Below are 13,816 nucleotides of genomic sequence, written 5' to 3'. Positions count from 1 at the left end.
TTTCATTTTTGAATCTGTATTTTTGAATGCTAAATAGAGTATATATATGACCAAATAAGAATTTTAACCATAAAAAACTTTTTTCTTATATATAGATATATATGAAGTTGATATTGACATAAATTAGTTAACATAAATCTTCCAATAGTTCCTCTGTATCTCTAGCTGAATTTTTTTGAAAAGTATAAGATTTAAACATCTAATTCACACATTTTATATACTTCTAAATACTTTACAAAATATTCATTTCTTTTATTTTTCTATTTAGAACATAATTTTTATTCCCCCCCCCCCCCCCACATATTGGGTTGTAAAATGAGTCTCTCGTCTCAATTATTAATCATTTTAATGATCAAAATCAAGCATGAATTAGAATAGTAACAAAGTAGTACAATTTGATTATTTTCAAATACAACAAGAAAGAGAGAAAATTGACTAAGATATTTATTACAAATGTTTAGTTTTTATTCTTGTAGTGTTTAAGGATATTATATTGAAAAGAACATATTAACATTCATCTAAAACTTAGATTAGTTACATTATTTCTATTATCATTAACATTTATATTTATGTATTAAATTTGACTCTTGAATAATAGATTTTGCAAAAAAAAAACTTACCTATGAAGTTATTTAACGATATACTAATATTGTTGTTCTTACTATTATTGACCATAATGATCAAAATCAATCATGAATTAGAATAGTAACAAAGTAGTCTAATTTAATTATATTCAAATACAACAAGAAAGAGAGAAAATTGACTAAGATATTTATTACAAATGTTTAGTTTATATTCCTGTAGTATTTAAGGATATTATATTGAAAAGAACATATTAACATTAATCTAAAACTTAGATTCCTTACATTATTTCTATTATCATTAACATTTATATTTATGTATTAAATTTGACTCGTGAATAATAGATTTTGCAACAAAAAAAAACTTACCTATAAAGTTATTTAAGAATATACTAATATTGTTTTTCTTACTACTATTGACCATTTTAAATTGACACTAACTATTTTTCCTACGTTAAGTACATATTAATTATACTAGTACAATGTTGGCACCACTTCAAAATCTATAAGAGGAAATATTTTATAATTCTAGTTGTGTTGTTCAATGATCAAAATATTTTTTTTATAATTTTTTTTTTTCTAAATAAGACTGAGCTAAAATATATTACAGCGAGAGCCAAATTACATTATCAGTATTACACCAGGGCCGCGGCCCTGTAAACCTGGTCCTGGGACCGACTGTAAACATGAGAATGTTCATATCAAGATTATAAAAGCTGGAACCAGAGTGACGCTTATGTAGCCGACACATGGACTGAGACAACATAGACACGTAGACACCATAGACACGATAGACACATAGACACCATAACAGAAGTAACAGATAACCGACACCATAACAGAGATGAACAGAAGTACAAAAAGATTGAGTGCAGATACATATGTGGTCGCAAGGAGAGCTGACAGAGAGAAAATTGATGCAGAGAAACCTAGAGCGCGAACTAGTCTTCATCCGTAGTCTGTGGCTCATCCTCCATCTTGCAGCAGGGAGGCTGGAGAATAGCCTTACCCTTACCAACATTGCGCTGCTCAGGCTCGCTTGGACCAGCTCCAGGATCATGAACAGGCCTCAGCATATCAACGACCGAAAATTCCATGTCCACAGTCGGGACAACCCCAGGAATCCGCGGAGGGTCAGCACGAGGAGCATCATCATCTCCCCACGGATTTCGGCAATGCTCAACTGAAACAGTGACGAAGAAGGTAGAATTGGACAGAGTGCAGGGAAGGCGATATCTAACCATTGGATGCTCAGTATGCCCGCACTCCATTTGCTCCGGAGGTTCTGCAACTCTTCCTCTGCCCAGAGGCCTTCCTCTTGGTCTTCTATGCTCAGAGGAATCTTCAATGGAGGAGGAGGGAGAAGGGGCTCTTCCACTGAAACTGCCCCGCCGACTGGTACCCCGAAGCCGTTCACGCTGCATTCTGAAGGTGTGCGGATGGCGGGCGTGTACACACAGAGTATCCCCCAGAACCAGACTCCCAATTCCCCAGCAAGACTGCGGATGGAAGGTATGCAGCACCTCCAAACGACCAGGTTCACGACTGAACTGCCGGGAAGCTTTCCAATTGCCCCGGTCTATGGCACCTGAACCGTCGCAATCGCTCTTAGAGTCTGGCAGAGAGCCGAAGCATTGAGCCTCCACCACTTCCTTCAAGATCAGAATCGGTGCAGGCGAGAAATGCAGGAGAATGTCCAAGAGCTTCCGGCTATGAAGAGCCATGGTTAGCATTTCAATGCTCGCAGTGAATGCCGAGGGGACGGCTCTGCAACCAGAATTAACTACCCTCCTTGAATGCTGCATGCCTATGTGTTTAAGGCTTGTCCTTTGGGTGTACGTGGCTTGTCCAGGCGGACACCTGCCCTGCTGACAAGCCATGGGCCCTGTATTGCTAACAACCACCTGCATCCGGGGGGGAGAGATCCTTTTGCACTAAGGTGATGCAGTCTTTTTTGAGTTGTTCATCTTCGACTATGTCCAAGGATCCTGAGAAGAAGTGAGAAACTCCTTGGTTGGCTAGTCTATCGGTGACTTGATTAGCTGTTCTTCGCACATGCCGAAAGGATAGGCTATGTGGATTTGTAAGCTTAGCTGCCAAGGCTTCCAACCTGCTCAGAAGTCTCCAGCTGGTTGCAACTTTGTCCGCAGTTGTTCCTGCTTGGATTTTCTTGGCTGCATTGATAAAGATCAGCGAGTCTCCTTCAACCTCTAGTGGAAAGAAGTGAAGTTTCTCAGCGATACAGATCCCCTGCCAAAGTCCTTCCATTTCCGCTACATTATTAGTATCTTTGCCAAGAGAGCCATAATAGATGTGCATGGGTGCACCTGTATGACTTCGGATGATTCCTCCATAGCCAGCTTGACCAGGATTACCCTTTGCTGCTCCGTCAAAGTTGAGCTTGAAGGAGTTAAGAGCAGGTAGGGACCATGAGGACGGTGAGGTGGGGTTTCTAGGGGGGCTCGTGATGACCTTTGAAAAGGCTGAAGGGTCAAGATTCCAAGCTTTTAATATGTCCCTTTCCTGCTGCCCTTCTGGCATATCAGTGTCATACCAGGATTTGATGGCTAAGGTTTCCTGGATATTTCTTTTATAGATGAGCCATAGAGCATCTATTTTCTGGGAAGAGTTGTTGAAGATACGAGAGTTACGCTCCTTCCAGAGGAGCCAGTACAGAAAACCAGGAATGAGATCCCATAATGTATTGAGGAATTGGCTTTGGAACGGGTTCTTGCTACATTTCCTGAGATTATCTGTTATATCCTCTCCTCTTGGTACTGCTCTTTTGTTGCAGGATTCCACCCTTTCCCAGAGATGCTTTGCAAGTGGACAGGACTCCATGAGATGGCTGATTGTCTCTGCTTGAAGATTGCAGTTTGGGCATCTAGAGGGCCCAATGAAACCTCGCTTTATCAAATTATCCCAAGTAAGTATACGCTTTTTGCTGAGTAACCATAGGAAGGTTAAATTTTGGGCCAAAGCCCTGAAAGCCACACACGCACCTAGATTTGGTCTTGATTATCTTGGTTGTTTGAGTAGCGCAGCTGATGTGCCTCTTTTGTGGTGAATGTGCCTTTGTGCTTATGACCCCATCTAAGCTTGTCCTGCTGATGGGAGTGTCGTATTCTGCGTTGTGTGAGTTCCTGATCCAAGTCTGAGTATGGTTCGCCTTCCCAGTCCCTTTGCCAAATGTTTGCAAGTCTCCATGTTTGATAGCCTTGGTTTTGCGCTGGATGCCAGAATTGGTGCACATGAATGAGGTTTTCTTGTTGCATATACGATTGCCAGAGTGGCATCTAGAATAGATTTGCAAGCTTGGGGAGTTGCTGCCATGAATCCTCCCAGAACTTAGCTGACGTGCCAGAGTGTATTTCCCAAAAACTATGTTCCTGTATGACTCGACTGTGTATCTTAGTAGCATTCCAGATTGGAGAGCCTTGGGCGCTGGATTTGATTCTGATTAGATCTTGCCACTGACTTCCCATAGCATACTTTGCTTGCCATAAGCGGTCCCAAGGTGCGTGAGGCTTGGAGAGCCAGTTCCACCACATTCGAGCACCCATAGTGTTGTTGCTTTGAAGTGGATCTCGAAGCCCTAGTCCGCCCTCTGATTTGAGTTTACACACCTCTTTCCAATTCACAAGGGCCCATTTTCGATTTCTGCCCGTGGAGCCCCAGAGAAAGTTGCGTTGTAAGTTGCGAATGGCTTTGAGGACCCATTTTGGAGCTGCCAAAGTGGAGAAGAGGTACAACGACATAGCTTGAAGGACAGACTTGATCAAGACCAATCTACCTGCCATGTTGAGAGCACGGAATGTCCACAAAGAGAGTTTTGACTCCAGCTTGTCAAGGAGAGATTGCCAGGAGGTATTTTAAATAGCCGACGCTGAGAGTGGCGCTCCAAGATATTTAGAAGGCAGATGGGAGATGGAGAATCCCAAGATTCTGGCTATATTCCTTTGTGTGGAGAGGGGGTATTGAAAAAGAAAAGCTGAGACTTGGAGGCATTGATGGAGGTACCTGAAGCTTCTGAGTAAAGAGATAGGAGTGATTTAAAAATGGAGGCTTCTTTTGAGGATGGATGGCCAAATAACATAGTGTCGTCCACAAATTGTTGATGGGACAGCGGATTGAGACCATGAATTGAAATACCTTTGAGCTTGTGAGAGGCTATAGCTGCTTTGAGTAGTCTGCTGAGACCCTCAGCCATTAAAATAAAGATAAAGGGTGAGAGAGGATCCCCTTGTCTTATGCCACGGGAGGGCTTAAAGGGAGAAGAGGGAGATCCATTCAGGAGAACTGAAAAGCTAGGAGAGGTGATGAGACTCATGATCCACCTGGTCCATGTAGCATTAAATCCAAAGGCTAGAAGCATTTTTTGAATAAAATTCCAGCTAAGCTTATCAAAAGCTTTGGAGAGGTCAAGTCTTAGAATCATACCTGATTTTTTGAGGAGCTTTAAAGAGTGTATGACCTCATTTGATAGTATGATCCCATCCATAATCTGCCGACCTTCCACATATCCTATTTGTTCCGGAGATATGAGCAGGGGAAGGAGAGGTTTGAGCCTGTTTGCTATAACTTTTGAGATTAGCTTGTATATGACATTGCAGAGCGCGATAGGTCTGAAGTTTTCCGGCCTATTGGGTTCCTCACCTTTGGGAACTAGAGCTAGGAAGGTGGTATTGAGGGACGGGAGGATCCAATGCATACTTCGGGATTCTTCAACCAGGTTCCATACTTCATACTTGATGAGGTCCCAAAATTCGTGGAAAAAATTGGCAGTGAAGCCATCGGGACCTGGCGCTTTTCCGTCTTTGAGTTGAGCCATGGCTTCTTCAATTTCTTGCAGGGTCATGGGCTGGAGAAGTCTGTTGTTGTGATCCTCGGTTATAATGCTGGGAATGTGCTGCGTGATGGCTCGGATTGCTGCTTCCCTGTTCTCAACGGGCTCCGTTAAGATTTCCTTAAAATACCCTGTAAATTCCTTTTCCATGTTCTCATGCTCTTCAATTATTTCGCCTTGTTGGTTGTTGATGAACGCTATATTATTATGGATTCGCCTTTGGATAGTGGTCTTGTGAAAGAATTTTGTGTTTTTCTCGCCTTCTTTGAGCCAGTTGATTCTCGATTTTTGCCGCCAGAGTATTTCTTCTTGCTTCCTGCGTTCTTCTATTTGGTTCCAAAGTTCCTGTTCCTGTATTGCTTGTTCTTCTGTTCTGCCATGATGAATGAGATTTTGTTGGAGTTTGCTCATTTGCTGCTCTAATTGAGAACGCTTCTCTTGAATGTTGCCAAAACTTGTGCGATTCCAGATTTTGAGGACATACTTCAAATTTTTTAGCTTTTGTTGAAATTGATACATTTTGGCACCCTGTGGCGGAGTGTAGGCTGTCCAAGCATCTCTGACTACTTTTCTGAAAGTGGCATTTGTGAGCCAGAACGCTTCAAATCTGAAGGGTCGGTTACATTGATTTCCTGGTCTGGACCATTGTAACAAAATTGGCCAGTGATCGGATCCACTATGAGGAAGGATGGATGCGTTGAAATCCCTTCCTAAATGGATAGCATTGTCATAAAGAAAGAATCTGTCAAGGCGGGAGGCTATATGTTGAATACCTCTTCGTTTGTTGGTCCATGTGAAGATCCCATTCGAGGTAGGGATGTCCATAAGGTGATTGTTTCGAATGAAATCTTTGAGGCTTTCACTATCACTGTCAAGCCCAATTCGGCCTCCCTGTTTCTCTGCCATGGAAGTTATTATGTTGAAGTCGCCTCCCCTGATCCAAAGTGGGAATTGTCTGTTTTCATTAAGAAGAGCAAGCGTTTCTAGAAGTTCTATTTTTTGCTGAACAGATTGAGGAAAATAAACATTTGTGAGGTGACCATGTATGTTCGTGCCAACTAGGTGGAATGAATCTTGAAGGAGATGGAGTGTGGCGTGGAAGTCATATAATGTGATGATCTGTCGGTTCCATAGGATAGCTAACCCACCTGAGGCTCCTGAGGCATCAACAGAGATAGCCCTGCTTCCTGCCCAAACTTTGCCCTGGATTCGTTCAATAGCATTAGTGGTGCTTTTGGTTTCTTGCAAAAAAACTATGGTGGGTTTTTCTTGCTGAATCAGATGTTTGATCTTTCTGTGTTTTGAGGGGCTGTTGAGTCCTCTCACATTCCAGGATATTAACTTCATGTAAACTGTGATTTGGGTTTGTAGAACTTTGTCAACTTAGGGAATTGTCCTGATTCCATAAGTATTTCTCCCAATGCTATGGTGCGCTGGAGGTCTGTCTTTCGTCCCCTTTTCTTGAGATCCTTGAGTAACTTTTTTCCATCCCATGGACTGCCTCCTTGGATGCCCAGGCTTTTATTATGCTGTGCCTTGGCTAGGACTCCTTCCAGCTTGTCGATTTGCCAAGGTTGAATGGAGTTGAATTCTTTTTGTTTGCATGCCACCTCAAGTGTAAAGATATCTAATCCATCGATGATGACCTCCGTTTGGTCTTCTTCCATAACAGTAATTTCACCTGGAACTTCTTCATCTGCTTCGTGCTGAGGCCTGATAGCTAGAGTAGCGTCGGTTTCCATATCTGCATTCAGCTGTTCAAGAACCACTGAGGGTTGTTCTTTAGAGAACGATAGGGGACTGAAACGAGATATGGATTTACCTTTCTCCAAGGAGGGGATGGGAGTGAGATTGATTGGGTCCGGGGCGGAGGATTGCGGGGGATTCAAATGAGGGAGGGAGGAAGATGGTTCAGAGGGTTTGTGAGGGGATTCAGAGCTGGTATGATCATTTTTTTCCTGCGTAGCGAGAACAGAGAATTTGTTCTGAAGGTTCTCTTTGAAAGGGTTTTCAAGAACTGGCTGGCTCTTTTTGGTATGCCTGCGGCGGTTGGGGACTTTGATGAAACCTTCAGAGTCTATTTCAGAGACAGCAGTAGCTACTTTGGACTGGGAATTTAAAGGACAGTCCCGAAATAAATGGCCATGCTCATGACACTTACGGTAGCGGAAGGGAATATGTTCATAATCTAAAGTTTGAGACCATTCATAATCATCGTGATAGAGCTTTACCGTATCCGCAAGGGCGTTGGTCAGATGCATCTGGACGCAGATCCTAGCATAGGAGGTGTACTTACGAGTTTTTGTCTCTGCTGCAACTCGAATGAAGGTGACCAGTTTGTTGCCTATGTCCGCCAGAGTTTCTTCTTTCCAGTATTCTACCGGGAGGGAGTACATCCTAATCCAGACGGGTGCCCAACTGAAGTCCTCTTTGTCGGGGTTGAATCTGGGCTTCCATTCAGTGAGATAGAGGCGTGACGAGTTGAAGAAATACGGCCCTCCTTCGAATATCCTCACTCTGTCCTCCACACAGTGGAATATAGCTGTAAAGAAGCCCTTTGGTCCTAATTGTAGAGTTATTTGTCCCTTGGGCTTCCATTTTGAGGCTATCCAGCCTTGTAATGCTTTCTCCGTGGGCCAGAAGCCTAAAAATTTTCCTATTAGGGCATGATCTTGCATGTACTGGATTTCACCATTGATACGGTGGCTAGGCAAGTCCACCTTGATGGGTTCAGTAGCTTTTGGGATGCAAGTGGCTGAGGTTGCTTTAGGCTGGGTCGCCTTGACTTTGTCATGGTTCTCTTTGTCAGCATCATCATCTTCTGTCGGGGCTGTATGGAGCTTTGCCTCAGCTTTCTGATTGTCGCCATGTCCTGCATCAGGGCCAGCGTCAGAAGGGTGCAGAACGGTATTGTCAGAATTCGCAGAGTGATTTGGATGGGGAGCAGAGCTCTCCCCTCCGCCCGCCATTTCCATTGCTATCGACCAGCAGGGGAGCGGCGGCAGTTGCAGGGTGAACAGTCAGGTGCGGCCGCAACAGGTTAGGGTTAGGTTGCAGAGTTCAGGAATTCGCATCCTTCGAATTTTTTTTTTTTTTTTTTTATAAATTAGAGTGAAACAAGATAGTGAATTTGATTTATATCAATTATAATAAGGAAAATTAAGGAAAACTCACCTCAAACATTTTTTCGAGTGTCTAGCATTTATTCATTAAGTGTTTAAATGGTTTATATTAAATAGAATACTAATTAGGTACTCCATTGTTTTTTTAATAGACCAAGTTTAGAAGATGTTTTTAAGTGCATTATTGAATTTGATTATGCAAATTTGATATGGTGAGAAGTCATGTTGGTCAAATAAAGTTTTGAAAACTTAAATATTTTATGGCATTGTCATGTAATTTGTATAACACATGATTACATTGAAATATTAAATAATATAAAACTCCTCCAAAAAGAATATGAAGAGAATATTTGATATACAACAAATATGGAAAAGTTTGTATGAATGTATATTAATAGATCCTTAAAAAAAAATTACATTCATGAATCATATAAACCTACTCTTACGATATTCGCTCAAGTAGATCAAGAATAGATTCTACACCATATTTATTTATCTTGATCTTCTTGCAATGTTCTTTATTTGGCATCCATGCCCACACTATGGTATTAATTGGAATAGAGCCAAGCTCTGTGTCATCAGGATTTGGTACCCAATATTGGTCTAAAATTTTTCCATTGTATTTCCCTGACATAGGCTTCCACCAATCAACCTTTACATGAAGATTCTCACTTTCATTATCCCTAAATATATTTGAGATGGATTTTGCCATCCAAATCATCTCTCCTGCATCCTTATTTCCTGATCTAACTAGCAACATCTTTCCTTTCTCAACATCAATCATCGGATTGAAAGTTGGTTTTGGCTTGTTGCATTTGGGTCCAACATATATTGGTTCATCTATCACATTATCAAAATCTCCATCCATAATACTTGACATTACTTGGAGTGCATTACGATCAACATCAACAATGTGCCTTGTCCTGGGCCAGAAATCCTCAGAAGATGAATCACTTCCATCTATTATTCTATGATCATTATAGATTCCATCTAATGTATCAAGAACTTTTTCCCAATACACTACTTTATTTTTCCATTGCTCCGTAACAATTGGTGAATCCTCATTCCCAATAGTGTCTTTCCACATTTTTATGTATGATGTTATCCCTTCCTTTAGTTCTTTTAAATAGACATCATTCTGTTTGGAAGCTAAGAAAGATGGCTTCCCAATGGGAATTATAGGTCGGCCTTCATCATCTATATTCCATAACTCAACTGGTTCTGACCACTTAATATCTCTAATTGATTCTTTGTACCTTAGTACTGGAACATCATTGAGTACAAGAAATTGGAAGTATTGGACATTAAGATGTCCAACTAGTGCATTTTTTCCCTCCTTGATGTATCCATTAAGGAAACTTTTGAAGTCATAGACCTTGTCAATAAGTGTAGGTGGAAACACTCGATTTTCTTCAATTGTACGATATGTATCCATCATTTCAGGTAAAGAATAAATATATTTACTTTTTAGGTTGGAAGACATTCTTCCATAGGTTCCATCTATGTCTTCATGGGTGTGCCCCACAAGCAAGAACCCAACCTCAATAGTGATGAGGACACCAAGTGCAGTTAAAAGTGATAGAAACATGAAAAGATAGTGATTCTTATTATCACTTGCTGCATTGTCCAACTATAGCAACAAATGTGGAGGAAGAGGTTTAAAATCAACATTTTGACTTTTTGAACTTCCATGAAATATAAAATCATCGTTGTACCCTTGACATTTTGAGTAAATAGAGGTGTCAAGTAATGCATTTGTAAGTGGGTTTCTTGAAATTCCACTTTCATAAAGTAGATCACCATACATATTCATTTGTGGGTCTTCAAGGTCCGTTAAGCACTTTGCAAGAGATGTAATAGTAAATTGTGATCCCATATGGACAAATGGTAAGGAGAAATGACCAAAACCTCCTGCCTTATGCCCATGTGTAAGCATACCTGTCAATGAAAAACCTAAATTTGTTCCTACAATAGATTTTGATTTGACATGTAGCCTTGGGATTGAAGTCTTTGTTTTGTCCATTTTATCATGGATAATGCTCAAATACTCCTTTGGAAACCGCTCTGACATAATTCTATGGGCATAGTAGCAATATCTTCCACACATAACAATCTTGTTATGTTTCTTCAACCTACCTCGTGCCTTTTCTTCCAACTCTTTTGTAGTTGCTGACTTCATTTGTGCTTTCAACACAATACATTCATTGCATTTACTGAAGTTGGTGTTCTTTGAAAATGCCACATCTCGAAACTTAGTATTCCAAATCTTGCTCATTGTTGACTGTGATATTGATGGGTAATTGAGCATTTGAAGATCCTCATTGATCTCTTTTAACAAAGAAATTTGTGTGTAAGTCGAAGGAAGCAATCTTAAAGGAGCAGATGTTCCATCTTCTTCAACTTGACGTGTTTGGTTTGGTGAAAAATCTGAATTGTCCATTACAATTTTGTGCAAAATTTCTATGGCTGCCACTGTGTGAGCTCTTGCTTTGCATGTGTTGGTGTTACCATGAATAGCTTTGATCTGTCCATGTTGGAAATAATGCTGGTAGTTATAGAATGTGCTTTGAGGAATTTTATGTATCTTATACCATGCTTTCTTACAAATAATATTCCCATTAAATCTCATGTCCTTTACATTTCTAGCAATAGTTGGTAAGCCATGGCCATGGCCATGGCCCTTTGACATGACTGTGTTTGACATGAGTGAATTCAAGACAGATTCTCTAATACCATTTTTATTTATTTGTCTCATATCCCTTCTAGCACCTGCAATGGCCTTCCTATCCACATGTTGAAGACAATCTTTTCTACAACATACATCTGCTGCCAAAACTCGAATTTCTTTCTCTTCATCTATTTTTGTTTGACATTTTGCAATTTTTATTGTAGCCATAACTCGTTTAATCCTTTTATATGGCCTTGTTACATGCATATCAGTTGAGTTTCTATCTTTTTCATTACAAAAGAACCCATCCCAATTGTTTAAGGGATTTCTGTCCTCTATAACATCCCATATCACCATTTCCTTGGGTGGCTCCTTGAACTTTTCCTTAACCCTTAATATCACACCTTTGTTGTCCACCAACTTATTTATTGGCCATCTAACCAAACAATGTATAGACTTATCCCCAATTCTACATATCTCACAAGTTCCATCTATCTCTTCTAGAATAACACCAAAATCCATTTCACCTAGTGTTTCACCCTCAACAATGTCATCCTTGCCGACATTAACTAGCATTCCTTTGGCAATGCACATGCTTGTTCCCATGCATTCATGTGTAAGAGAAACCTTTGTACATATGAATGTAACCCTATCTTGGGGAATATTTTTGGCATGATCATGACAGTGAGGCTCCAAATCTGATTCTGGCCAAATTTCATAAGATTCTAATGCACCCCCAAGTGTATGCTCAAATCCTGTTGGATGTGGTAGAGGAGCGTTATGTTTTAACACCTTCTCGATTTTAACCACTATGCATCCTTTCTTTACCATCTTTCCATGCACTTTATGCCCAAGCTCTGTATTGAATATGGAGCCCTTGCCCACCTTCACTCCATGTTGCGGAAGATCTACCTTGGCTCCAATAGAAAATGTGGAAGAAACATTTGCAGCTATAAACAAATGTAAATAAGGTTATTATTTACTAAAAAAAAAACATTTATTATGCTATCAATAATATATAACACATGCTTCAATATTTTGATTTACCTATGTTGTGTCTCAAATCCATGATCTTCCATGGATGTATGTCCCCTTCATTAACATCCTCATCAATCAAATGTGGTTGAGTTACATCAATTATCAAAATTGTAACATAACCAGCGTTAACCCTTTCTCCAACATAATAAGTTCCAGACTCTGCAGATTCGACCCTTCCTAGCCCAATGACTTGATCATTAATAAAGAGATCAACATAGTCCCCTTTTGCCAAAATTATATTTTCCATTGTAGCTTGTATCAATTCTGTAACAACAATTAAATCGTAGCTTGTAATTAAAAGGTTGAACCGTGTTAAGTGTGACATTATATTTTCATAGAAACACACAACTTACGAAAAAGTAACATAGATGCAAAAATTAAAATAGCATGGTAGTAATATTGTATGTAATGAAACATTGTTTCCTCAAATGAAAGCTAACAATCAATATCATTCCTTCTACTACAAACATAAGCATATTTCTAGAAGCAACATTACATGGTCAAATAAATCTAGCACGTGCTAGATTTCCTTCTAGGACAAACAAGCACATTGTCAATAAGAATATTGCAAGGCGAAAGAAATCCACCACATGCTAAATTTCCTTCTAACGTAAATAGAAGCATATTACTCACAAAAGCATTTCAAAGTAAAAGAAATCTTACACATTCTAAAGTTTATTCTAGCACAAACACAATCACATTGCCAAAAACAACATTGCAATGTGAAAGATATCTAGCATACGCTTGATTTACTTCTAGCACAAACAAAAGCACGTCACCAAGGTGAAGGAAATCTAACACGTGTTAGATTTCCTTCTATAATAAAAAACCAAATTGAAAACAACAATATTGCATAGCAAACGAAATCTAGCACAACTTCTAGCCCAAACAAAAGCACAACATTTCCAATAACATTGCCAAGGTGAAGGAAATCTAACACTTGCTAGATTTCCTTTTATCATAAACAACCAAATTGACAACAACAATATTGCAAAGAAAAAGAAATCTAGCATAGTTTCTAGCCCAAACACAAGCACACTTCCAATAAAAATATTGCAAGGTGAAAGAAATTTAACGCATGTTAGCTTTACATGTGGCACACATACAAGAAAACTACCAACAACAACATTGCATGCCAAAAGAAATGTATTGTGTGTTATTTTTCTTTTTAACACAAATCAACAAAGTGTAATGGTGATTCTCTATTGTGAAGACTCATATTAAAAGTGGTGTAATGCTAATAAGACCAATGCAGCTACTGCCAAGATACCAATGTAAAGTTTCATTGTTCAAAAGTTTAGGGCCTCCTTGGTAAAACCATGCATGTCATATTCAGTGACTATGGCATACTCTGAGGTAGATTCAGTAATAAATTTTGTGCATCAATAGAGTTTTGGCATTTCCTGGGTAAGTTAAGGCACCGACACCACAACTGTTATGAATCACCTAGTCAGGTCTCAAGAGAGAGCTTCTTTTGTCTCATCACTATATCAATCCATGAAATGGTGGAGAGCCTAACAACCTTCTCTTTTAATCACTTAAGCTAGACCAAATTGACAAG

Source organism: Pinus tabuliformis, chromosome X (genome assembly GCF_031772625.1).
Source record: "Pinus tabuliformis cultivar Carrire ecotype Pingquan chromosome X, CPIR1, whole genome shotgun sequence".
Lineage (NCBI taxonomy): Eukaryota > Viridiplantae > Streptophyta > Pinopsida > Pinales > Pinaceae > Pinus > Pinus tabuliformis.
Note: the sequence above shows the minus strand (reverse complement) of the source record.